The following is a 27,754-nucleotide window of genomic DNA, read 5'->3' as shown; positions in this document are numbered from 1 at the left end:
CTTGTTAAATAAGTGAGTATTTTGGTTCTTGCACTGTTCCGTGTGCAAGTGGACTGGAAGTTCTAAAATGCTCGTGAAGTAAATCAGCACACTGAATATTCACTTTCAGATGATATTGTACTACTGTTTGGTCTATATCTGCTGTAACCTTGCATAGAGCACAAAGTTTTGACACAGACAATTTTTTTCTATGCCTACATCAAAAAGCAGCGCAGACAAGGAGTGGGTCTGCAGAGTACAGCAGTTGGTGTTGGGGACCAGCATTGCCACTGTACACATTTCTGGTGTTTTTTGACTTTGGACAAGCTCCAGTGTCGTCCCACTGAGAGAATGTCCTTTTGCAGCTGTAGTACTCCATTAAAATACATTCTCAGTGCTCATCTTCCAGATCTATTTCATCCGAGTTGCCTGCAATTAAAGCACAGGGAAAAAATTGGGAGATTAAATTCAGGAGCCAAGCTAAATCACTAATGTGGACAAACGCTCTGGGTTCTTAGTTAAGATGACTGAAGAATAATTCATACGATAAGTCAGGTTACAAGGGACCTCGAGAGGTCCCATAGTCAAATTTCCTAAATCAGCAACCTGAACCCACTGCAGTGGAGAGAAATAAGCTCCTTCACAGCTCAAGTCAACATATGTGATGATCTGAAACACTGCTGGACATGCTAATCTTTTTCCTTGGAATATTGAATGTGGTGAAAAGACAGGAATCACACAGCTAAACACTTGAAGTTTGCTGTTTTAAAAGCTTAGTTTTCAGCATCAAAGAAAAAATCTCAAATTCTATTACAATAGAATAATTTATACTCTCTGAGACCAGTAGGGCATTTTAAACCCTAAACATAAGCACCACTGAACCACCTAGTTTATGCTTGCTTGTGCAATACCACAAAGTGTTCTTAAGAAGATAATGCTTTCGTGACTGTGTTTACTTTTATATCTAATAATTACATGCATAAATAATATATTTATTTAGCACAAATATGTACTGCAACAATGAATCCCATGAGCAAATTTTAAATGTAGGAAATGATTTCCTTACACAAACTTAAAATTTGTATTTCAAACAAATCAAGGTGTTCCCTCATTCTTCTATTACGTAACACTTATTTAGTCTTGTCTTGAATGAATGCTGATTATTTATTTATGTATTAATCAATTACCACCTTCTTAGTCTCCTATTTTTCAAACAATCTTTTGTAGAATTTTTTTCTTTGCTTATTACAAAATATGAACATTCAGAATTCATGAAAATGAAGTTTCAAAAAACAACAATGAAAAAATCCTAAACTTCCTAAGAATTAAAAATACTTATAATGTGCAAATTTTTTTGTTGCTGTTATTGTTAGATGAGATTCTGAGGAAAAAGTCTGACTCAAGGAATATACTCTTTAGAAAGGATGACCAGTACTGCACCATATACCACAAACCAGCAAAATTTTACTCCTTCTGTTGATGTTTCTTTTAAAGAATCTTACTGTTATTTGTTATTCCTTGGGACATGAAATGAATTCCTTGTTCCATCAAAGCTCAGTTGCTCAAATACACTGTTGCAGCCTGCAGTTTTTAAGCTAGATTAAAGATTTTTGAATACTTAGGCTTTCTAATTTTGTACCACATTTAAGAACATCTCCTTTTATCATATAGAACAACTGAACCACGGAATATCTATATTCTTTGTTCCCTGCTTAGTAATTGTCTTGTGGTATGCCTTGAAATCTACAGTTAAATAATACCTTTTATTAGAACAAAGATAATTTTTCAAGGCCTTTACATTCTTCGCCACTTCAACACTGTTACCCAAATCTTCAGTTTTCCTTTGGAAAAAAATATGAGAAGCAGCTTCTGTCTTCATTGACGGTTTTTATATCCCATACCGTAAAAATGACAGCTCTGAGTAGATTTTATTCTGATTGTAATCAAAGTATAGAAACTACATGATAAGACAAAGGATTTCTTTAGATAGAAGTTAATAGTCCCACTATCATTGCTCCTGCAGACTGACTGGGATATCATCGAGGGTGGGACATTATGGCAGCAGACTCACCAATTTCAAATTCTATGAGAAGGAAATCCTTCCAGATCTTTATGTGGAGTAGTCAGATTCTAGTATCTGCACTGTTATTTCACAGCCCATCTCAGGAGAAAAGGGGATGTAGGGTAAATGTAGGAAACTTTTTTTTTGCAGTGACGTGTGACGTGAAACCTTAGTTCTGAATACACAAGAACATTCAAAAACTGTGATTTTGATGCAGTTCTGGACATTTTTGTTAAACCTAGCTACATTTACCAAATGATTTTCTTACACACAATAACACCCCTTTTAAAAAAGAAGTGAAGTATTTTTCAGTGCTTACATAGTGATGAGACGTGTCGCACTCACTCGGTCAACTTGAATCTAATCAGAAGTCCTCATAAGCAGAAAAAGGATCTGAAACAGAAGACTAAAGATTTGTTAGATAACTCCTACTTGTACCAGTAGCTCCCAGTGTGCAGTGTACTTCTGAAAATATTAAACTCTATAAATAAATTTACAGCAGAGTTCATTGAAGTGATGCAAATGGAATACAAACATGAAATGTGTATTCTCTGACAAATAATGAAGCCATTGTACTTACCTCCAGCCACTAAATCACCCTGAATTCTGAACTGGTGCCCAGAATTTACTGCTGCAAGAGAGAAACGTGCTAAAATAAAATGTGTTAGTTGGATTACACAATGCTACACCAATGTTATCATTGAGCATATCCAGAATGCTAAATTCACCATACACCAACATTATGGATAAATTCTTGTAAGAAGAATGAGAACGTGTGATTTTTTAGCAAATCTCACTTGTGGATAGTGTGAAGCCTCTATGCTTTCATTGGTTTAGAAGTTGCTGGCTGATTTATGCAGTAACAGACGACTTTAAGGCAGTTCTACTAAAAGATGAACACTAAGAAAAGAAAACACATCTTACCACTACCTCTTTTAGAGAGAGTAATTTATGACTTCTCCTTGCAGAAATCAATCAACAAAACAATTTTAAAATCAAGCAGATCAATTTATTATTATTTTTCAAATTGGAGTGTTATCTCACAGATGCTCTCAGTGCACAGCCATGTGACAGTAGGATGGTATGTTATCTTTTAATGGGCATACATGGCTTACGTTTGAGTTGGAGAAGAAGTAAAAATCTGCAGGCTGACCTTTTAAAAAATTTAGACTACAAACAGTAGTCCCAACAGCAATTTCTGTATTGCTGTATCTAGGAAAAACTCAGCTATATCTTGGACGTGCCATTCATTCCTCTCCTGCAGTGCTTGGGTTTTCTCTGCCAGAAAAGATCTTAGATGCACAAACCATCAGGAGCCACAGCACATCCTCACAGTCTGGGCAGCTCTCTCTGCTTTGAATGACCTGAGGACTAGGAGTACAGAGAGCCCCACTGTACCCCTTTATAGACATTGCTTTTTCTGTTGTAGTGGAGTCCCTTATGTCCTGACACTGTCCCAGCAAAATGTTCACTTTCCTTTCACGCCAGTCAGGCACAAACCACATGAGGAGGAATTGAGGAGAAAACAACCACGAATAAGACACTAGCAATTAGTTCTGGAATTTTTCACTCCCATTTAACATTTCAGAAGTTGACCCATGCTGAGAAATTGTCTGCACTTCGCGGCTGCAATTATGGCTCCTGTGGAAATCTTAGTGAAGCTAATGAGTGCTTTCATGTACAGACAGCCTGCTGGATTGGTTTCATCACTCACAACATGGCCTGAGAGAGTGACTAGCCACAGTGAGAGCTGTGCCAGGCTGCTCTGTACCTGCACATCACAAATACTGCACCTGCCTGAGCTGTGGGCAAACAAGAGGAGGAAGGAGGCAGCTCAGTACTATTTTCCTCCAGGACAGAGCTCAGAAATGATGAATGCTGAAATGATCATACTGAAAGCCTGTAGCAGATTATGAAACTGAATGCAGATCTTCCCAGGTAAATTCTGGGCTTTGCAGCACCAAGCTTGTTGTATGTTACTCTTTGCCATGAGAAAATAAAGAACATTTTTAAGCAATGTTGGCATTGAGTCTTTCCAGCTGATATGCTTTGTACAAGCATCTCTCTTTTACTCTAGTTTTCTTTAATAGACTGCAAGTTACATACTAATATGCAGGTAGTAATAATGAATGATATAACTAACTAGATAATTCTAATTTTTCTTCAGTAAAAGCTTAATAGTTTGTATAAGAAAGCACGAGATTCCTTTCAACTATTGTTGTTATTTGCATATGCTGAAACCACAAAGGACATTGATTATTTTAACTGTGCTCAATTTGCCTTTGAAACAGACATTCTAAAAAGCAAAAGAGCTTGAATAAACATGAAAGTAATCTAATACTGACATAAACATGAAAGATAATAAGATTACTATGAATTGATCTAAATATTACTTAAAATAATTAGAAATGATTTTTTCATGGTATACCATTTAAGTTTAGCTGCTTTTTAATGTTACATAGAAAAACAAGCGAAGAATTACTTCCCAGAATTTTAGTGGCTGTTTACGACATTCAGTAAAACAATGGGAAAATATGCCTTTACTTTTATTGCTTTATATTTTGCCATAATGTTTGTAAACCAACTAGTCTAGTTTTGCACCAGCCGCTTTTGTAAGGGCAGGATTGTTGCCATTTTAATACTGTATCATTTTATTATTTTAAATCAAGAACTGATTTGTTTTTTCTTTCTTGGCACCATTTCTACTAGTTAACTTTATGAAAAGCAGAAATATGGAGAAAATAAGCCATGCTAATAATCCTAATGGACACCAAACAAAAATAGTATACATAAAAAATAACAGTTAAATTTCAGTGCCATTTGTAAAATTAGCTATGGGGGCCAACGATCAAATTAATCCGGTTTGGTATTGATTTCATTGCCTCACTCCCAGAAGAATTAATGGAAGTTCAGAACTTGTAAGGAACACAGCATTTGTTTTTATTCCTAAGGATTGTAGGAATTATCTCCATAGAACTAAATTTTGGAAAGTAGGATTAAAATCTGATATCAGCAGGTTTATGTCAAGATTTAAAGATTTGACTGGTGTTTCATCCAGTGTGGCAACTGTTTTCTAATTTAAGATATTCTTCTTCTAAGTATAAGGAAACTAATACTATATTTTTGATAATCTTTTTTCCATTAATAACTTGAATATTGCAAATGCTAAAGTGAATTTAAAAATATATTCCCTGAGGCAAGAAATGAGGTTAGTGTGGCAGAAATATAAGCACTTTGACTGTGTTTCACATTCAGATCTTCAGTCTCAGTTTACCAGGTTTTCCTCTGCATACCAAAATCTACAAAAAAAGATGAATGCCATTTTTGTTTACAAGATTATGATTTCTACATATTCATCAAGGTGTTTCATTAGATGGAATTTATCTTCAGTTGTATTTGGAAATCAGGTGGGAAGGGCCTGGAGAGAGACCTAAACAATTGCTTATGGATCGCAGAGTACAAAAGCAGTTTAGAGGAGATAAAGTTGTCTGAATTTTGGGTAGTCCTGTGCAGAAACAGGAGCTGGACTCCTTGTGGATCCCTTACAACTCAGGATATTCTGTGATGCCATGACTATATAATTCTATAAATTCAGTGTGAAAAGAACCTTGATACATGACAGCCATTGTTCATCTCAGTGGGTGAAAGAATAATTACTCCCCAGTGCATTCTTTCCCTCAGCTTGTCATTTGAGTTGTGATTTTTGGATCCCTCCCAATGGATGTTTGACTGTCCCTGAGCAAGCAAAGATGATGGTTTTTAGGCCTACAGATACTGCAGACTTACCTTAAACCAAGGCAATTTCCAGGGCAGCATCATCTCTAAGGGAGGCCCATAAAAATGTCTCTTAAAGCAACTGATTTCCAAGACCTGGCATGGAATGCTTGTGGCAAGGAAAAGAGAGGACAGGGCCAGACTGTGTTGCTAGAACTGAGATGTAATGCTATCGGAAGACCTCACAAGCTTAAAAAGCAAGGTGTGCTCCTGCCTATTTCACTTTCAGAATCAAAACTTATCCAACGACCAGGAGTGGGTTTTCCCTCTCACACTCATGGGGATGTGTTCTTTACTGCCTGAATGGCGTGCTCACCTTGTGAGTGAATTAGGATCAAATCCCAACTGTTTCTGAACACAAATCTCCCACAAGGTGACTTAATCCTTAGGCTAGTGAATAGGTGCCTCTTAATCTCTCCCACTGGAAGTGCTCTATTTCTAGTACATAATTAGCATTCATCTCAGCAGGGACCGTGACTGGATTCTCCCACATCCCAGGGGAGTACCCTGACCATTGGACTGTAGAATTCATTTGTTATTTTCCTCTTTCTTCTGGCCTAGTGAATATTTAATTACTTTTATATACAGATAAACACACACAAAATCATATATTCACACATACATAGAATAATATACATAATTATACAAATCTTTGCCTTCTTTCTTCAACTAGAAAACTGCAAAAAAACCCCATACAAATAGTGGGCAAGAGTGTACTGCATTCATTTAAAAACAAGAAAAAAAGAAAAAAAAAAGCCAAACCAAGCCAAACAAAATGGAGCAATGAAGCAGTTTTATGTAAGGAAGCAATTTTTTAAAGTATTAACATTACTACCTCACAAGTGGCTGAAACACATCTTTGGCCTATTGCAGTGATTCCCTGTATGTGTATATTGAAGCTGTGCAAAAAAATCCTAAACCACAAGTGACTCCCTGGGTTTCAGTTTTCCTTACAAACTCAACACTTAGTTAAGGTTCACTGAAAGGACATTATAACCCTGGAAAGTCCATTAGTGATGTAATGCAAATCTCTCATATGGCCTACTGTGCACAGCGTATTGATAGATATCAATATTTGCTTCCTATTTAAGGATTACTATAATTGTAGCACTTCAAAGATGCAGAGCTGCTTCAGGTAGACATTGCTAAATGAAGACTGGCTTTATGTAGACAAAATGGAGGGAAAGATATGGAAGCAACAAATGTATTATTTTAAAGTGATTGAAAATAGTTTAGGGGAATGACGCCTATGTGGCAAACTCCAGGAGGAGCAACTTCAGGTGACATTTATGATATTCTGTGAGATTTTAATTCTGCTCCTGTATGTATCTAATCTGCACTCTGAATGAAGCAATCTGATGGAAAAAATACCCTATCACTATGTAATTAAGGTCTGTAGCATAATACAGATTCACAAAGGGTCGGATTAAGTTTTCCAAGACATCTATGTTCTCCCTTCACATATGGAGTGTAGAGACCTAAGAATCTTTTAAGTTTTTTTTGTTTTTTTTTTAAAGAGAGGTAAAAATCAACTGCTTACATGTTACAGCATTTTCCATGTAGAACCAATGGAGTTTACTGCTACATCTGAGACACTGAAAAGAAAATAAAAAAAATACTGTTGATGCAAAAGGTAAAAACAACTGTAAACAAATGCAGAATATGGTTGCTATCTCAAGGTAATATTGCCATAAATCAGCATTTAGAGGAATGGACAACCTAATAGCTGCCACATATCCCAGCTGAAGCAGTGGCACACAACCACAATTTTCCTTAGGAATCCAAAGTTAAGGTCAAAACCAAAAATTTACAAAAGTTTGTAATTCAATTATTCCTACACTGAATATCATGAAGCAGGGAAATCCACCTACTTGATTAGTTGTTCTATTTGCATTTCAAGTGAGGTTTTTTTTGGGTGGGGGGATTGTGAAGGAAGGGGAATTTGGTTTATATTACACAAAATCATAGAATCATAGAATAGTTTGAGTTGGAAGAGACCTTTGAGATCATCTAACACCCATGCTATAGGCAGTGTCATCTCCCACTAGACCACGCTGCTCAAAGCTTCCCCACCTCTCGAGCCTGTCCAGATACCTCTGGATGGCATCCGTTCCCTTTAGCGTGTCAACAGCACCACTCATCTAGGTGTCATCTGCAAACTTACTGAGGGTGCGCTAGATCTGACTATCCATGCTGCCTACAAAGATGTTAAATAGCACTGGTCCCAACACCAATCCCTAAGGAATGCCACTTGTCACTGATCTCCACTTGGACATTGAGCTGTTGACCACAACTCTCTGAGTGTGACCATCCAGCCAATTCCTCATCCAGCAAGTGGTCCATCTATCACATCCATTTTTCTCCAATTTGGTAACCAGGATGTCATCCGGGGCAGTGACAAATGCTTTGCCTGGATAGATGGTGTCAGTTCCTCTTCCTTTATCCACTGATGCTGTAACTTCATCATAAAAGGCCACCAAGTGTGTCACGCATGACTCACCTCCAGTGAAGCCATGTTGGTTACCACTAATCACCTCATCTTTATATTCATTTATATTCAAAAATGTATTTCCAATACTTCAAAATTGGAACTCCAAATGATATTCTGGCATATGCACTGAATAAAATTACTTGAAACACTGCAAGGGTAAGTTTCTTAACTATTATCATGGAGGGACACTATGCAGCCATCCCTGAAATGACTGCATTTGGCTTGTCCAGCTGGCATCCCTGCTACACAGGAGTGAGAATATCTGCCACACTGTTGTGGTGGCATATCCCTAGTATCTCTCCTGTATCTTGACTTTGTAGCAACTTCTTCAGAGCTTTACTGAGTTAGACCCAACAGAGCACAGAAAGGATGCTCCCCTTCTCCAGCCTCTTAATTCAGCTTCTTTCTTTAGTCAGAGGACAGAAGTGCAGATTTGTCACTAAGTAACATACAGTTTGCTTTCAATCATCTCACAAGCGAGCTACCTTTGAAGCCTCTGTTTCTTTATGCCCCTGGCAGAATATAGTGGATAAATTTAATCTAAGAAATGAATTCCCGCTTATAACTGTTATTTGATAAATCTTATTATTCTGACTATTCAACAGAAACCACTCCTGCACAGTAGTTATTATTCTCACACAGTTCTAATCCATACCATGTAGCCTTTGTACATAGATTAGTATTCTATTATATCTAAACTAAATATTGTTTATATAATCTAATTAGCTATTTTGCAAATAAATGCATTCTGACTGGAGTTACACTATCTGAAAGGTAATGTAAAGGTTTGAATGCTTAAAGGAAAAAACAATTGCTTATCTGAAATTTCTGTCGCATTAATTAAACATCCAGCTGGCTTTGCAAAAATTATAGAACCCTACTTAGTCTCCTTTATGCATATCACATATCCTCTCTGTAAAATATTTTGAGACAATGCATGAGATAAAATAACGTTACACGATGAGTGTTTATAATTCCAAAAATGTCCTGCTAATGCTGAAAATATTGACATTTCTTCCAGAGGTTCTGACAGAAAATACAATACACTGTTTTACATCTATTGAATAATTAGAGATTATAATAATTCCTGCAAGTCTTTCACAGGCAGGAAATTCAGAAAAAATTTCAAAAGATGAGATTTGTGTAAAGGTGGGTGTTGTGATGTGCTAAGTGTCTCTTTTCCTACATCAATGATATACCCAAGAAAAAAAATCACAACTCCAGTGGGGAAAAGTAGTGGCAATGCTCAAGTACACAATGGAAAAGCCCAAATCACAAGTGGCAAAATGTGTTGACAATGTGCTCCACTCTGTGTAGGGGGTGTGGTGTATGAAGACAATAATGGAGTATTTAACTTCTTTGCATTCAAATCTGGTGAGGAAGAAAATGATAACCACTTGTAAGGATTTATGAGGTTACTTCTAAAATTCTTTAGCAAAAACATCAGTGACTTAACGCCATTTCCTCTCTCCTTCTTCCCTTTATTATTGTGTGTATATTTTATGTGTATTTTATATACATTTGTCAGGAGAATATTAATGTTCTGCTTTATGATTACCACCACCTTTCTAATCATTGCTTTTTATTATTCTTGTTCAGTACAGCTTAGCCACTGAGCATGAGCAATGAAACGGGGGAAAAAAGAAAAGCAAATACTGTATTATATCATCATCTGGGGAGCATGATTGTTTCTGCTGTGTTAATTTACACTAAAATCTATGACCCAGTGAGTCTGATTGATTGCCAAGGGCAGAAATCCAGCCCCTGGCCTAGTTTATTTTGTGAACTGTAGCCTCAGATATCGCTGCAAGCCACAATGATATTGATTTGATATACACTAGATGGCTCTTTATGCTCTTTGGGAAATTTATTGTACGGAGTCAGAGCCCAGACAGATGGGGAGAAGCAGCTCTTTAAATTGAAGAGGGTTATCACGGTTTGACTCCCAGGTCACTCGGGTTACCAAGTGGCCTGAGAGTGGCTGGGTCGGAGCAGGCTCAGGGGATTTTGTGCTCATCAGTTTTGAATGTCAAATCTCTTTGCCGGACTTGAGTTATTGCTAATAGGAACTTGCTTGAGCCTATAACATTTGGATGGCCTATAAGTTAAACATCATAACCCTTCCTTCGTGTCATGGTCCTTTAAATTATGGCTGAGCATGCCACCTTTGCTCTGGACGTTTAGCAGGAGACGGCCACACATTATAAAGGGATTTGCCTCTGAGCTGGACTGCGTTGCTACAGCTGTTGTCTGCAGAAGGGCTGTAACTACGTGTTTCCTGCTCCAGATCACATCTCAGCCTTGTCTGTTGGCCTTCAGTAGCTGACACACCACTGCCACCTCATTTGTGTAGAGCAGATATTTGATGGCTGTTGGTTCTCTGAGTAAAGGAAACAAGAGCACAGCTCTGCTTTTACTAGAGGTTAGGGCTTCCTCTTCAAAGAATAAGGGAGATGAGGTCTAGGGAGACGTCTGGTTTTGGGACAGAAATGACTGATGTGGTGGAAAATCCCACCACGAGTGAATGAGGAAAGGTGCTCTCAGCATTGGATAAAGTGTTCTTTCAGATTTTCTATACAAACCAAGATCAGGTCTGCCATGGTTAGCCTAAGTCTCATCAGCATTTTCACTAAAGCAAAGCCAATTGATGACCAATATTTCATGCTACAGTAAGTGCTGAAGAGACCAGAGAAAATAAAATCTATGCATTTAAAGGGACATATTATTTTGTATAACATACTTTTTATTAATTGCAGAAGAGCGTCTATATGTTTTAGAAGGTATTTTCAACAGTTATAAATTACATACGGTCCACATTTCCACATAGAATACATGTATCATCAGCATTTGAGCTGTGTGTTTCTTTGGAGATCGAGAGAAGGATTTTCAGCCTGATTCAGAGAAGCAGACTACTGACCTGGAGGCAGTTAAATCCGCATCTGTCCAAGAGGTGTGGTAGGGCTCTGTGTTACCATTACAGAGAGAAAGACTAACACTGCTCCCACTGTAATGAATAGCTGCTGGTCTCCATATATAGAAAAAATATTAGTACTCAATTTTTCTTCAGGAAGCTTATAATTTATGTAGCAATGGGAGAAGTAGAAATTATTTTTCTTAAGTAGATGCTTGGTTCTCTTTGTCTGATTTTTAGTGAAACTGAGATTTAATGAAAAGATTCCAGCAAACTAAAATTACAACATTTATTTCCATAGAAAAAATACATATACATAATATGCCTTTTGGAAATAGTTGCTATATTCGTTATTGTTGTTATATTCATTAACCTCAGGAGGTTAATGGTAAACAACTTAGCCTAGCCTTTTGGACTCTGTTCTTGGCAATACACTGCATCTGCAGCTGCATATGATAGATTTATTATTACTATTTAAATATAATGTTGCCTGGCTTGTGGTCTGAGATTCCTGGGATTTTATTCTTCTTTTATTTGAAGTGAATACTAATTGAGAAAGTTACACATTTATATAGCTCCAGAAGAGTAACACCCACCTCACCTATCTCTCTATTGTAAATTAATATGTAGCAGATGGTGAGCTGAGATATCTTGACAGCCTACTTACAGTACCATCATTTTAACCTCTTTCTGAAAAAAAAAAAAAAATCCCATTAGCTTTTCTGCTGTTGGGCTCTTAACCCCCCAAAGTATCCTTAGTTATCATATCATGGGATTTTCTGCTATGCCAACGAAGAAAATAATTAAAGATACCCTCTTCCATTTAAATGCTTGTTCTAATTTTACTGGGCATATCTTTTCCTCTTAACTTCTCCAATAATTTCAATTTAAATCTTCATTTAGAATGAGATTTTTCTTCCAAGGGGGATTTTTTTTATCTTCAGGGACAACTTAGTGCACTGCAGAAGCAAACACAGAAGCCCTTCCATATATTATGATTAATGTGGTGTAAGGAGCTCCCCTTGCTAGAAACGCAGAATCAAAGGAAGCAGAGTCCATAAGAAGAATTTAAATTCAATACACATTGGAATCTTATGGTTCAATTCAAAGTGGCTCTAAAGGAAGTAATTAGACATTTACCAAGCCTTTCAGTAAGAAACAACTTTCTCTCAGACAGGTCTTCTCAAAGTCTTCATTCAAAGCATTCATTCTTTTTCCCTTCACTCTTTCTCATAAAGGAGTATTTTTTGAAGATTTGGGAAACTATGCTAAGAGCTTTAATTTTAAGTCTCCTTTAAAAGAAATGGGTTAATTGAATGTTTTATTATGATTGGCTCACAGAAGTATTTTATTTATTGAAGAATATAAATGTATAGATCATTATCAGAGATTTACAAGAATGCACAGCACATATTTAGAACTCTTCAAGACAAGCTGAAACAAGATATGATTCAGTTTTATAGTACTCATCACTTGTTTTATAGATTTTTGGAAGTCAGTGAAAAAATTCTCAGTGACTCCGGAAATAATATCTGATTTGGCAGTCTTGGTTTTACAAGACAACATGTCCTATGACTTGTGGACTTGACCACTTAAGATTGACTTCTTAGGCCAATATTTTTACTAAAACCTCCAAAAGGTTGCCTTTACTCTTTCACATTTTACAGCAAACTGGATCAAAACTTTACTTGTGAAATGGTGTTATTTTTGTTCATATTTCATGCAACATGAGAACATGAATGAGTCACCAGTGCATAGACAAAGACAAATGGAAATTGTCAGCTTCATCATTTAGCCCATCTCCTCAGCTTTTACTGTCTTTGGCAGTTTTAATACACATACACACACAGTACTATCTCTCTCTTTCTCACAAATATTTATAAAAAGCACTTGCTGACTGGCACATACACAGGGATAAGGAATTAACATTTAAAAATAACTCCAATTCTTTTTGTGGAGCATTGTTTTAGATTTCTCTTTTCCTTTCTGTTTTTCTGAGTGGACGTAAAAGGTCTCTGCTCTTATGTCTGATGCCTGGAAATCTGGGATTTTTCAATCTCTTTCTACATCAGTATCATGTACAGTGGGACAAGGTGCTCCATTTTCATTATTTTTGAATCGACATGTGGATTACTGAGTATCTTTTTCTCTAGCTAGATATTCAATCAAGGAAGGGCAAAAGAAGCTACAAATTGTATTCACAGGGTACCAAAACCAGATCCAAATTTTATAAAATGCATGAAGATATAGCAACTGCCATTCCCAAGCAAACATTGCAAAGGCATAGATGAGAGCAGCTGGCTTGGGAACAGGAGTAACACGGAGTAGCTGTGAGCCTCAGACTTGGAAGGATGAATTTTACCTCACCAGTCCCTTTACACAGCCATTGCACAGGCCCCAATTACTTTGGCTTCATGTGAGTGCAAAGGATTGAATTTCACCCAGAGAGTCAGAAATACAAATAAACATTTTATTAAATAATTAGAGTCCATAATTGTGGATTACCTTTCATTTATATTAGAGGAAGGCTCAGTATCGTTAGATCCCCAGAATGTTGTTTGGCATTTACATCACATTTGATTTCTAACTGACATTTCAGGATTGTTTGTCCTCTTTCCTTCTATATTTTTTTTCTATTTAAATTGATTCCAGATATCAGAAATATAATTAATTTCTCCTCAGCATATATTGAGATAGCAGGCTGAAATAGCAGACTTAGCACAATTTAATTTTGTTTCCAATAAAAAATACTTTACTTTTTAAACTTTTAATTTTAATACTTTCTCTTTGCAAGTCTGAGTGGTAACCAAAACATTTTTTAGTTGTTTCCTCAATTTTATATACCATAGAGAATGTCAGTAATGTCCCTTAACACACAGTCAAGTAAAATAATAAATCCCCCATCATATTTCAGTATAGCAATGTCAGCAGGAGGCTTAAATATGACTTTGAAATGCTTTCAGCCTCTTGTTTTTATTAAGGGAAATCGGCCATGAGTTTTAATAACACTTAAAGTACTTGTGGCTGATTTAAACTTTTTTCCTTATTTGAAAAGCTTAATTTGGATCTTGATTAAAATTTTAGATGAAGCCCTGTTAAAAGATTTTGAGCTGCCGTCTTTCATATAGGTCTGGCATTGTAAGTGACCAGGAGCAGTAGCAGTAACTCAGTTACTCTTGGGGAGAGAGTGGAAAGATCTGATCAGATCTGGGAAAAATTGCTCATGGTCAAACCTCTTCAAGATTTCCTGGCTGGAGGGGAAGACAGTGAGTTGTCTCCTGCTGTCACATAACACAGGCTTGTGTACTACAAGCTGACCAAAGCAACTAAAAAGAGACAAATAGTCTATTATGAGTCTATCTATCTATTGTGCTTAAGACCTACACAATTTTATACAGTACTATCCCCCATCCCATAAATTTACCTTTCACTCTTTGTGAGCAGCTCTAGGTTTTTATATCTGGCTACATTAAAGTGATCTTGGTTTGCCAAGCAATCCAGATAGATCTGAAGTAGTGACTTGTCTTCTTCATAATCTCCTGTACCTGAAACCTTTGTGATATTTGCAAACTTTATCAGTTACTATTTTGTCTTCTATATCATGGATAAAAATATAATGAAGTGTGGCACCATTTTTATCCCAGATCCTATTTAGAATCACAGCCATTTGATGATAATTTCTGCTTAGAAGTACTTTTTGAGACTTATGGTTAACCAGTCTTTAATCCATTTAATATATTACGTGTTGATTTTGTATCGCTCTCGTTGCTTAATCAAAGTGTTATGTGGTAATAAGTGGAATGCCTTACTGAAATCTCAGTATGCTATATCAACTTGATTATCTTTAGCAACCAAATTTGTAATCTTATTAAAAATATATTAAGTTAGCTTGATAAGATCTATTTCTGGTACAACCGTATTGACTGAGAGCAGTTATTTTACTCTTTTGATTCTTTATACATCAAGTCTCTTATCAGCCATCCCATCATCCTTTTCTAGTGTTATTATGATAACAGCAGGCTTGCGGTTACTGATGTCATCCCATTTTCCCTTTTAAAATTTCAGTACCTCATTGGCTTTCTTCCAGCCTTCAGGAAATTTCTCAGTATTTTATGAATTGCTGAGAAGCAACAATAATCTGGAAAGTTAATGCTTTGAAATTCTTGGAAGCAAAATGTTTAGATCAATTGATCTGAAAATGCACAACTTGATAAACTTCTTAGTAGTCTCTTCCAGTGCAATGGAGATGAAACCATCGAAACTCAGCAGCCTGATATCTCCTCGCAGAGGATGAAGCAATTTTCTACAAAAAGAAATCCTTTTTCATGTGCTACTCCATTGATTATTTATTAAAGTTATAACTAGAAATTTGCCATTTTCAGAATTTTCTGCTTTGTGTTTCCTTTCTCTTTTGGTACAGGATATATTCTCTGAAGAAAACGTTTCCCTATTCAGGATTTGCTTTAGTGCCGTTAGGAGTTGGTAACCTGGGAAGTGACCACAGTCTATAACAATGATCATTCGGCCTGCACTCTTCACTAATCTCAGTCATGCCTCATCCCCTCACTCTCCTCCAAATCTATTTTTTTGCAAAATATTTGATGCAAGTCTTTTAAGAGGAAAATCCCTAGCTAGAGCCATTCCACTAATCATATATGAATTTTATGAATATCACTTGGTGGACTGTCTTCTCAGAGGTTTTCCTGTAGTTTCGATTCTGAGAAGATGAGCATATATTTTTAGCCACACTGAGTTTAATGTGGGAGTCCTCTAGTATAATTGAACTCTGGGTTAAGCTTCCCAAGAGCAGGAAGGAAAATCCACAAGATGTCTACATGTGCTGTAGATGTTAAATCTCCCAGTGTAGTCCAGCCTGCATAGCCAGTGGAAATCAAGGAAGCAATTTAGCTCACCTTCAAGCAACTCTTTCTCTTCCTTCTATTGAATTGTTAGTACACTATATTAACATATTAAATCCTAAGATACTTGGACATAATGAAGCATTTCTTAAAGTCAGTGAAAAATGGAAGACTTGGAACAGTTTTAATATTTTCTTATGGATTAAACTCAGGGGCAAGAACTTCCCAGCTCACTCATAAACTTTCTCAAGCTATTACAGTCTTTTGATTTGACATAAGTTTCAATGTAGGCCTATGGTAAGCTCAACACCTGTAGCAGATGTGGGATTTCAGTGCTGAAGAGTATATCCATAAAATTGCTTAGAACTATGAGATAAGAATTGATATGTCAGCCAACTTTAATAATTTAATAGTTTTAATTTTCATTAGAAAAAAAATCATCAAGTCTAAGATAATATTAATGAAGTTACCAAGTTTAGTACCTGAATGCTACCATTATTCCAGGTTTTACTCATATTTTCTCTGCGTTGAAACTTGACAAACAGCAAGATTGGTATGGAACAGCTCCTGTTTGGAGAGTCACTGAAAGTGTTTAGTGATCCAACTGCTTTTGCTCGCAATAAAGTGGATTTGATAATATTTTTCACACTTCCTAAATGAGAAAATAAATTCTACTATAGTATATTTCACATTATTTGGGCAATGTATCTATGGAAGAAAAATTTGTGGGGCCAGGTCCAAAGTTTACAATCACACTACATATTAAAGGTCTCCAGTACTCAGTTTCAGTACTTTTCTACCTCCTTTAATTTTTATGTATGAGGAATACATCCATAGCAGCCTTATCTTCCTTAGCTTAATACCAGCCTGGAGACTGCACTCCCTGCTGAAAGCTAAGAGATTTATTTCCTTGATTCCTAACTTAATGTTTATTTCTTTTCTTTTAGGTCTTCCTTAACTTCAGTATATTAGATGTGTTGTGTTCTGCAGCATCAGTGAGAATCCTCTACCTACTGCAGTTTCTTTGCATCTTTCATCACAAAAATTAGAAACTCACATGTAAAGTGCTTTGAATAAGACACAAAGCCACTTTTCCCCACTGTCAAAACAGGAAAACTTAGTAGGACTAGTCAAAATACTTGGTCATTGATAGACACTGAAAACTTTAAGAAGCTCTCAAGAATTTTATGTTGATTTACACTTTCACTCTAAACAGAACTCAAGGTTTAGGAATTAGGAAGTCATATTATTTTAAATGAAAACAATAGTGGAGACGGAAACATGATTTCACAAGTCTGTATAATAACCTCACATGCTTTCATAAGCTGCTGTTCATTATATCATAGAGAGTATATATATGGAAACATATATAGAAGATACTACTTCTTGCTATAAAAGTAAGTAAAGTTTTTAATATAGCTATACCATGGTTCCTGACTTTGGACCATAGATATAGACAGCTTTTCTTTTGTGCACTTACAGTGGCAATTGTTAGTGTAGCCAGCACACACTGAGTATTACATGAGCAAAATCATTACCTTTAGCGAGCTAACATATCCTTCCTTTCAATTCTAGTCATTTTAGAATTACTGAGTCTTGGTTTTGCAAAGTATCATTAAAACATAAGTTCCATTTAAAAAAATAATGTAGAAATCTGTCCTATTGAAAGCCTATTGAAAGTCTCAAGATCTTTACATTCCTCATCAGGAATACAGAATATCTACAGAAGTGGGCTATGGGACAAAGCATGGGTGTCTGTGAGGAAACATGGCATTAAGTGAAAGATTTGCTCTTCTACAAACCTCCTTGGACTTTATGCTTGCTGAGGCAAATTCTCCCAGCCTGTCATTTGCAGGAGGATTAAATGGATATTCCTGTTTTGAATCATGCTACTGAAAGATGTTTGACCTCCTTCTTTGTAAAAGTTGATAGATCACTTTTAATAAATCTGTTTCCAACTGAGCTACATAACAAGGGTGCAAGGGAAAGAAAGCTGGGGGTAAGCAGAGAGGGTACTACAGCATATGGAAAGTTTGTATAAAACTTATGATGTTAACATGACTTCTTTCACCTAAGGAGAACCTATAAACTTACCTATTTTCTCAGCCTACAAATTCCTTAGTATATCCCTGGGGACAGCTGAATGGTTCAATTCAAAGGATTTTTTTAATTCCTGTAACCCTAATCTTCATCATTATTTCTAATTCCTCAGTACGAAACCAGAAATATTGATGATCTAATACATTTTACAGAGCAGCACACTACCTTCTTTATGGCGCTTACATCATTATGTAATATGTTATAAAGCAACATGCATGTTGTAAAACTCATTAAAAAGATATACTTTTTTTCTCTTAGCTTGAGTTCATGATGGCCAAAATTGAGGTGGAAAGCTATTAAACTTCCAGAAATCCTAGCATTACACGTTCCTTTCAAATGTTCTTTTCTGCCCTCTTACTTGGTGTTTTCTGTCACATTTTCAGTATTTCTGATGTGGGTCTATTGAGAGGTAATTTCTCAGCACGGCAGCTGAAGTAAGACTCCTATGGGATTAGTAACCCACTCTTATAAATCGTTACCTGGTTTCTGTCATTTACCCTGATTTGGTCAGGACAGTTGCTAACTGAACAAAAGTGGCAAAAAACAAAATGAAAGAAGAATGATAATGAAATATAATATAAAATTATATAATAAACTTTTGCCAAAAATGTTTGCATAGATTTTAACACTTCAGTCTTTATTGTCAGAGCTTTATAATCAGTGAAGTATGAGCCATTTTGTCTGGGAAAACCACAGATTTGGAAAATACAATAAGCATTTTTAAAATTAATTTAGTGTTTTTAGCTTCTTACTGTTTTCATCCCTTCTCAGGTTTCTCTGTTCACTGTTCTGTTGCATACTGTAGTATGTGTATCTTGTTCTGACTTTGAGGGATTTTTGGCCACAGGAGTTTACAATTACTAGGGCACATTCTTATTTCTCTAGTGGCTGGGAAAATTAGGGACTATCATGGAATCTCAGAATCCTTAGAGTTGGAAGGGACCTTGGAAGGTCATTTAGTCCAACTCCCCTGCAGCGAACAGGGACATCCACAGCTACATCAGGGTGCTCAGAGCCTGGTCCAGCCTGGCCTTGAATGTCTCCAGGGATGGGGCATCCACCACCTCTCTGGGCAATCTGTTCTAGTGCCTCACCACCCTCACTATAAAAGACATTTTCCTTATATCCAACCCAAATCTACCCTCGATAAGTTTGAAACCATTTCCCCTTTTCCTATCACCACAGACCCAGCTAAAGAGTCTGTTTGCCTCTTATTTGTAGCTTCCCTTTAGATACAGAAAGGCCACTATCAAGTCTCCTCAAAACCTTCTCTTCTCCAGACTGAACAGCCCAAGCTCTCTCAGTCTGTTCTTGTAGGACTACAATTACACCAAACTATCAGTAGGAATATAGTTCAATTCTGTTCTCATTGAGTCTGCTTGATTCCAGAAGGACTGTATTTTAGCCTTAGATTGTAATTTGATCTGCTAAAAATGGCCACCCTGTCAGCAACATACTACTTCATTTATAATTTAAGAATTAGTGTAGCTTCTCATAGCTAGCAGCAAGGAAGCAAATACTGCTTTTGCAGAGGCAGAGAACGAGTCCTTTGGTTGGGAGTAGTAGCCCTGGTGATGTGTGGTGGTAAGACAGAACTGTAATGCAAACCATCTTACAGAGCACTGCAACAGGCTGCCCAGAGAAGCTGTGGAGTCTCCTCCTCTGCAGATATTTAAAACTCATCTGGACACTTTCGTGTGCTCCCGGGAACCTGCTTTAGCAGGACATTGGACTAGACGATCCCTAGGGGTCCTTTCCAGCCCCTAAGATTCTGTGATTAAATAGTCAACAAGAAAATGTCTTCCGTTTAATTTGGAGATAACAAAAAAAATTAAAAACTGATTTGCACTATTTGTTTACATACAACTTCAGTCATGTTTTAATCAGGTGACTGCTGAGACTTTGTCTTCATCTGGGTATGAAAAGATCCTGTCGCTATGTGAACATTACTCTAAGTGTCTTTGGGTAGACACTGAAATGGAGGAACTCTTTTCACTTTCACAAGCCTTCTCTGTTGAAATTAATTTCATAGGGTCGGTCATGACAAACATAAACTCCAGGTATTTATGGAAGAAAAAGGCAGGTATAAAGTAGGCCTTTATGTAGGATTCTGCATGCTGGACCAGGAGATAAATGATTAAATTTGTTGCGATATATTCAGAACAGGAGTGTTGTTTGCTTTCTGAGAAACATTGCTGCTGATTAAAAGAAATACAGCTGCCTGGAGAGTGAAATAGATCAAATAAACTACAGGCCATACCCTCTTAGTGCTAATTATGGTGTTAATTAAGAAATGTTATCTTGAGGAGGTCTGCTGGAGGAAGAGAATCCTTCATACACTTTTCTGTATCGGTAAACCGAGGATAAGTTCTCACTCACGGAGTTTTTAGTGATACTTTTGGTGGTATTTATTGTCTTCACTAAAGCCACAGTATGTAGTGCCATTTAGCTACAGAGAAAACTCCAACTATCATTGCATGAAGTCCAGTCTCTGTGCCTGTAAGGGGAAAATGAACTACTTTGATGGTTTCTACCGTCTGTTTTTTATTGCTCAACAGCACTCAAATCCAATCTGGGGAATGTGGTAGATCTCATCTATGGCTATCTCACCAGGATATGTGCTCTGGTAGTTCTCAGTCTCCCCGCATCATCACGAATCAAGTCATTTCACTACAGGAGAGAAGTGAGTATGAGGGAGGTAACTTCTGTTTTTCTTCATATTCCTTAAAACCTGACTTTTTCTAGACAAGAAAGACAGAATTGAGAAACCAGGAATAATGATTTGTTTTGAGCTTGCATGAGAAACATTTTGTTAATTGACTTTATAACATTAGGACTCTGGTCTGAATTGAAACTCTGACTGTTGGAGACAGACATTTAACGGAAATTATAGAAAGACTGCTGTTCAGGTGAGCTAGGAGTTGACCAGCACAGGAAGAGTAATACACACGTATGATAATCTTACCCAATAAATGCCATGTGGCTTTTACAGTGAACTTTCCACCCGGATGTCTTATTTTTACCCCCTTCACTTTAATACTCTTTCTTTAGTTTAATCTATGTCTGTCTCTAGTAACATAAAACTGTAGCTAATCGGGCTAAATCAGATTTATGTGGTGCAAGTGAGATTACAAAATGGTTCAGAAAGAGTTTTTGTTTTTACAATGCAATTGTTTTAGGAAGCCTGAAAAGAAGCTGCTAATTTGGAATTGAATTAGAAGTGGTGAGTCTACTCTGTTTCCCTAGTTAACATTAGTTCTTATTACAAACCACTTTATTGTAATCTAGGGAAAATGAAGGACAAATGGCCAGAGGAATCAGCTTGTGTGAGAAACCTCACAGAATGACCATCAGCTTTCAAGTAGTTTAGGCTGAACCAAGTCTTGCAGTTTCTTTGCAAAGGCACCACACCTGTAGATGGCATATCCCAAGCCTGTGTGTGTACTGGGAGGAACTGCTTTTACTAGTCCTTTGTGTGAATGTTGCTGTGTTGAGATGCCTGCTGAAGGACCAGTTCCTTGTAGGCCTCATATTGGGCAGGCAAGTTTTAGTTCTGTTTTTTTTCTTTCTTTCTTTCTTTTTTTTTGGTGTGTGTGTGGTTTTTAGTTTTTTTGTTTGTTTGTTTTGTTTTTAAATAATTCTTTTAACTAAATCCGTGAACAGCCTTTTTGTATGCATTGCTCACCTCCTATCTGTTCCAGTGCCTCTGAGAAAAGGTCAGTGCGAGGCTGGTCTGGCATCCCTCTCCCCGCTGGGCATGGCAGTGGGATGGATTGGGTGCGGGGTGCTCCTGAACGACCTGTCTATGTTTTGGGGTCCAGGGAGCTCTTCCTGGGGGCAATACGTGAGAGAAGTCATGCCGGTGCTAGAGTGTGTTCTTTTATCAGGCAATTAATTTGGAACAGTATAAGCTTATGATATGTGATCTGGATGATAGAGATCACTGGATGAAATTCTATTAAAGAGGTTTTTTTGATTTTTTTTTTTCCTTCTTTGTATTGTTGGGATTTTTATTTTCATTTTTTTCCTCTCCCCCCTTCCGAGTGAGCTGTTGGCGTTCGGGCTGCAGGGGGTGCAAGAGCTCCATTGAAGCCTGTGGGGCTGAGTGCCTCGGCAGGTCAGACCCCACATTGAATAGGCCTTTATCACCGCAAGAGAGCCCGGCTTCGCCATGAATCCAGCCCTGTAAGAGGGGATCAAATCAGCATGCATCCTGACAGTGTAAGCTGCAATCTTAAACTCAAAGCTGTAAGTGAGATCTCAGAAAAGGGAGCAAGCTTGTATTCATCCTGTGAATCTCCCCCCAAGAATACAGCATGCCAAATCAGCAGAATCGCTTCTGTTGATCACAGGAAGAGGTCTTTACCCTGGATGAGAATGCCAAACTAGTTTCTTCTCCAAGAAAATGTAATCAAGGGAGAAATGTGGTGTGCAAGCTGCACAGAAAAGAATGTATAGAAAGATATAGTAAAGAAAAGACTGCTGATGAGGATTTTTCCTAGAACTATAGTTCCAGAGCGTATTTTTTCTTGACTGGGGAATCCTGTGAATGATGTGCCTCTCATTTTTTTATTTTTTTCCTCTGTGCTGTGCATCATTATCTCTATTCACTTATTTTTAAGCAGTAGTACACTTCACTTTTGAACTCAGTGTTTCAGCATGCCACTTAAGAGACTGCTCCATTTAAGTGATTGTCACTCAAATTAGTCCCATTGTTTCGTGATATATAGTCTTCTATCCTGCCTGGATTAGCCAGCTCAGTGACAGTGACAAACATGCACTGGTTGTTAGAGAGAGGATTCTCACATGGGAAAACACATGTACATCCAGTCAGGACACACACGTTTCCCACCGGAGAGAAGGAGAGTTTTGGCAAACTGGTATTTATTGCTTGCTCCGGCATGCATGTTTTGTGTGTTTGATGTCACAGCTCGACAACAGGAAATAAGGTATTGAAGGAATGTTTCCGCACGTAAAGACTCTGCTCCCTAAGGATTAACGGAGCACCTCTGCACTTAAAAAAAGTTAAAGTGTGAACTGATTATTTACAGCTCGGAATTTTCTAACACTGAAATTAGGGTTAAGCCTCAAAATAACAGGTACAAAAGAAGGATCTAAATCTGTGCAGCCCGAGTTGGCAACACATAGAGGGAACTAAAGCCAACGGAAGCTGTGTGAGAGATACTTGGAAAAATCATTTTGTTCCCACAAGTGTAAAAGCATCGGGGAGAAAAGGAATTCAATACTTTTATTCAATAATATATCAAATATATAGGAAGAATCTTTAGAAAAAAAGCATTATGTAAGCAAGACTTTCCCAAGTAAACATATGTAACAAAGCTGCTACTCTACGAGGGAATATTGTTCTAACTTCCTTAAATACTTTCAAGCATAAAAAAAAAGATTGTTTGCACTGTGCTAGCTTTAATATTTGCAATGAAATAAAACTGTCATTTCTTCTCTGAAGTAAATGAATTTTATATTTATCAATCCACTCTACATGGGTAGGGAAAAAAAAGTTAATTTCTACTCCCTGATAATAGTAAATTTATTCCAGAACAAAACTACAAATTCAGAAAACATGACAGAAATGAAATTTTTACAGGTAGACAATGCTGGGAGAATCATCTCTGCAAATTTCTACTGCCCTCTGTTTTGGCAGGATGCCTATTGAAATGAATTCTAAAGAATAAAACAGTTTTCATGATCAAAATGAGGATTTCACTATGATGTTGTAAAAGGTTAGGAAAAATTTGCATTAATTGTTCTATTATTTTTCTACTAAAAACGGAATTGTAGAAAACTGATCAGATCAAAACCTAGGTGAGAAGTTCAGATAAAATTTCCTCCAAATTTCCTCAGAGTGCAATGTACTTCAACACAATTTTTTTATTTTTTCTTCTTCTTTTTGAGAAACTTTTTATAAATACTTGCAAAAAATTGCATTTAAGTTCTTCATATTTTCATACATTACAAAGCAAATTTTATTACATTTTCCATGATTGTTAATATAAAGAACATATATCAAATATTTCATTTAAGTAAGAAAAGAAAATCTAACACAGTGTTTTCCATTTCTTTGATTTTATTTATTTATATATTTTTTAACTAAACAGCACCACTGGAATTTCAAATGTTATTTTTTCCTTGGTTATGAAATACACTATAGAAAATATGTTCAATTCATAGGTAATTTAGAAATTGAATCCATCTGTAAATATGATCATGAGGCAAAATGTGAAAAAAGAATGGACCTCTTTGGTATATCTGTTTGAATTGACAGGACTCTGCTATATTATGAATTAGGAGTTCTGCACATACATGTTAACCTATGATAGTTATATGGGATGCTGTGCATTAGAATATATACCTACAGTATTGATTTGCTCTAAGATTTTTTTTCTTCCCTATTCTTTTATGGGAGAAAAGCTGCTTTCAAATGCACTTTTTATTACATTCCAGAATTTCATATGTTGCTATTTTTTTTTTCCTGGAAGTTAGAATTGTTTCCCATATGCATAATTTCATGTGTAATTTTTCTTCAGAAGCTGCCAGAAAGTACATTCTAATCTTATTTATTAAAAACAGTCACCTCTTATGATAAAACTGTTTTTTGACAAGGCTGCAGGCAATTTTTCTAGGAGCAGCTCGCTCGTGTTAAAAATGACATCGGTTTTAGAGAATAAAATCATTCAGAACATATCATGAAGTTATTAATGATTTGCTAGATGAAAACATCAAAATAGATTTTTTGAAACTCACAACTTTTATTCTGATTTAAGTTTCTTTTGCCGTGCATTGAGCTTGTGAGCAGAAAGCATTAAGAGGACTTTTTATCTTGATTAAAGATTGACATGCATAACTCTTCGTGCACCGAAATCAAAATCTGCCCCTTAGAGCAATGGCACTCGACCTTTAACAACTCAAGAGCCATTTAAAATCACAAAGAGGCACACAAGTCAAAAATACAGAAATGTGTGTGACAATCTTATTAAAAAATATGAATGGATGCATTCATCAAAAACAGTTAAGAAAATGCAAAGGCACTCTTCAGTTTGTGTCTTGGGCAAAGTAATTGATGGAATAGATTGTATGTTTTTACAAGAGGGAAAAAAAAAGAAACTTTACATACGTAAATGGAAGGAAATGGTGAAAGATATCATCCAACAAGTTTGCAGAATAGCTGAAAAGAAACAGAACTGAGCCAGTGTGTCACACTCAGACCCATGATAAAAGCTCTATACAGGCCTCTGAAGGATAAATTCCATAGGTTGAGTTCCACTGCCATTAAATACTGTGGGTGCTGAAGTTTTCATTTTTCTTTAGTGTTCCTTCTAAATTTATTCACTGTGTGGATACCAACTAACATTTTTAATGCACATTCTGCTTTTAACAAAGTTTGTTTGCAACTAAGACAGGCTTTCCATCGCTGAATGCAGATTTGGCTGCAAAAAAAAAAAAAAAAAAAAAAAGTCTCTTCTCTCATTATATTCAGTTATCTAACCTGAAAATCTCTGCTGCATATGCTGCATTTGTTCCATGAGATAAATAGCTATTTGATTTTCAGAATAAATCTGAACAAAGGCTGACTTAAGAATTGCAAGAGCAACACAGAGTAGAAATGAAATTCTTCATGTAGGTGCTACTGCTGCTGCGGGCTGCTTCACCAGGGTGTCAGTTCTGAAGCCCAGAGCCAAATTCAGCCTTTTGCTACTTCCTTTCAGACCTCTTGAACTCTAAGGGGCTATGGAGGGTGAGGAATTTGTTTTTTACTTATTATGGAGCTGTTTAATGCAAGATGCATGGTGAAGAAGTGCCAGGCATGAAATGTAAATGCTGAAAAATGACTCTGTTTAACTCCTTGTTGCTTTACAATACTATGGACAAAAATTGGACCTGACATTTCTCTTTGATCTGGTTTACCAATCTCACTCTGCTGCTATCAGCAGCATGTGACAGCTGCAGACATTAGTTAGGGAAGAGGGAATAGGGAAGAAAGAAACGTAATCCTCCCCATGGCCTTCATCGGAGAATAGTGAATCAGAGCCAGACGCTACACTTTGGTCTGGACTTGAAAAAACAATGCTCTTCTCCTGAAAAAATGCCACACATACCAGGATTTTGGGGAACAGAGTCAAATGGGCTAATTTCTTTGCAAAATGAAGAAATGAGGACAAAAAGACAGAAGCCACAACTGTAAAAGTGGGAGCCACTTGAATCCATGCTGAAAATGAGATGTTCTGTTTCACTGTGATTACATAATGCAAATTAGAATGTGCATCTTGTTCATCAGTGTGTCTTCCTTTGAATTTTGCCATGTTTTTGGTCTCAGTAGCAGCAAAGAGGAACAAGGACGGTGAAAGGGATGGAGCAACTTACAAGTGAATAAAGACAGTGTTCCCTTCAGCTTTGAAAAGAGAAAGCAAAAATGGAAAATGATAGGTATTAATAAAATTGTAAGTAATTAGAGATGGTTGAAGAGGAAACAACATTTGGTATTTCTCACAGTACAAGAGTTGGAGGGCAGCGGAAGAAATAATCAGCAAATTTAAACCACATACACAACTCTGTAACTCTAGTGAATCAAAATAAGGGTGAAGAAACTTGAGGAAGATTAGTCCAGTCATGCTAGAAACTGTCTCACCTTTCATGCTGTTCTGTATTTCTTCTTCCTCATGCACCCAGAATTCTGCGTCAGCTGGCTGATCATTATGGTGGCTCTGACATTCCTATTGTAGGTTACTCTAATGCATGAGTGCCCAACCTTTTGGCTTGCCTGGGCCTCATTTTTGAATAAAAATTGTCTCAGGTTGCATATACATAGGTTATTCCAAAAATAATGCCTCCTGTTTATTTCCATGGAAATGACAATAGGTACAAAGAGCACAATAACGCTGTTTGACAGAGCAAGTTCTCAGCTACAAAACACTATTTAGTCATCATCACTAGCGATGCATTTTCACCAGTAATGAACAAGAGCCTCCATGCTGCACTCATAACAACCTGTACCACCAAAGGTGACCCACTGTCACCACTGCTGAGACACACCACCCACCGCCTCACCGTGCTCACATTTACTGTTTGGTCTTCATAAACATTCAGTAAGCGTCAGTGAATATTAATGGATGCCATTTTTTCAACATGAAGGAATTCACACACCTTCGCTTCATACGCACTTCCATGTCAACGTCATTTTGTCCGACTGCCCCTCTGCTGTCATCTGCCACACAGCAACAAAATAAAATAGAATGCTGGTGGAAAGGTTCAACTTCTACTGCCATACCACCAACATCTACCTCTGATAGGCCAATATAATAAGAGGCATTATTTTCAGAGAAGCCCTTGCAAAATGTACAATATCATTAATATATAAGTAACAAAACAATATAATTTTAAATATTTTTCTTAAAAGATGGTGCAAGGGATGGAACATCTCTCCTATGAAGACAGGCTAGAAGATCTGGGGCTGTTCAATCTGGAGAAGAGAAGTCTCTGGGGAGATCTGATTAAGGCTTTTCAGTATCTAAAGGGGTGCTGTAAGAAAGAAGGGGACAGACTCTTTACTAGGGTCTTTGGTG

Source organism: Numida meleagris, chromosome 2, assembly GCF_002078875.1.
Source record: "Numida meleagris isolate 19003 breed g44 Domestic line chromosome 2, NumMel1.0, whole genome shotgun sequence".
Classification (NCBI taxonomy): domain Eukaryota; kingdom Metazoa; phylum Chordata; class Aves; order Galliformes; family Numididae; genus Numida; species Numida meleagris.
The sequence above is the reverse complement of the archived record's forward strand: the minus strand, read 5'-3'. Positions refer to the sequence as shown.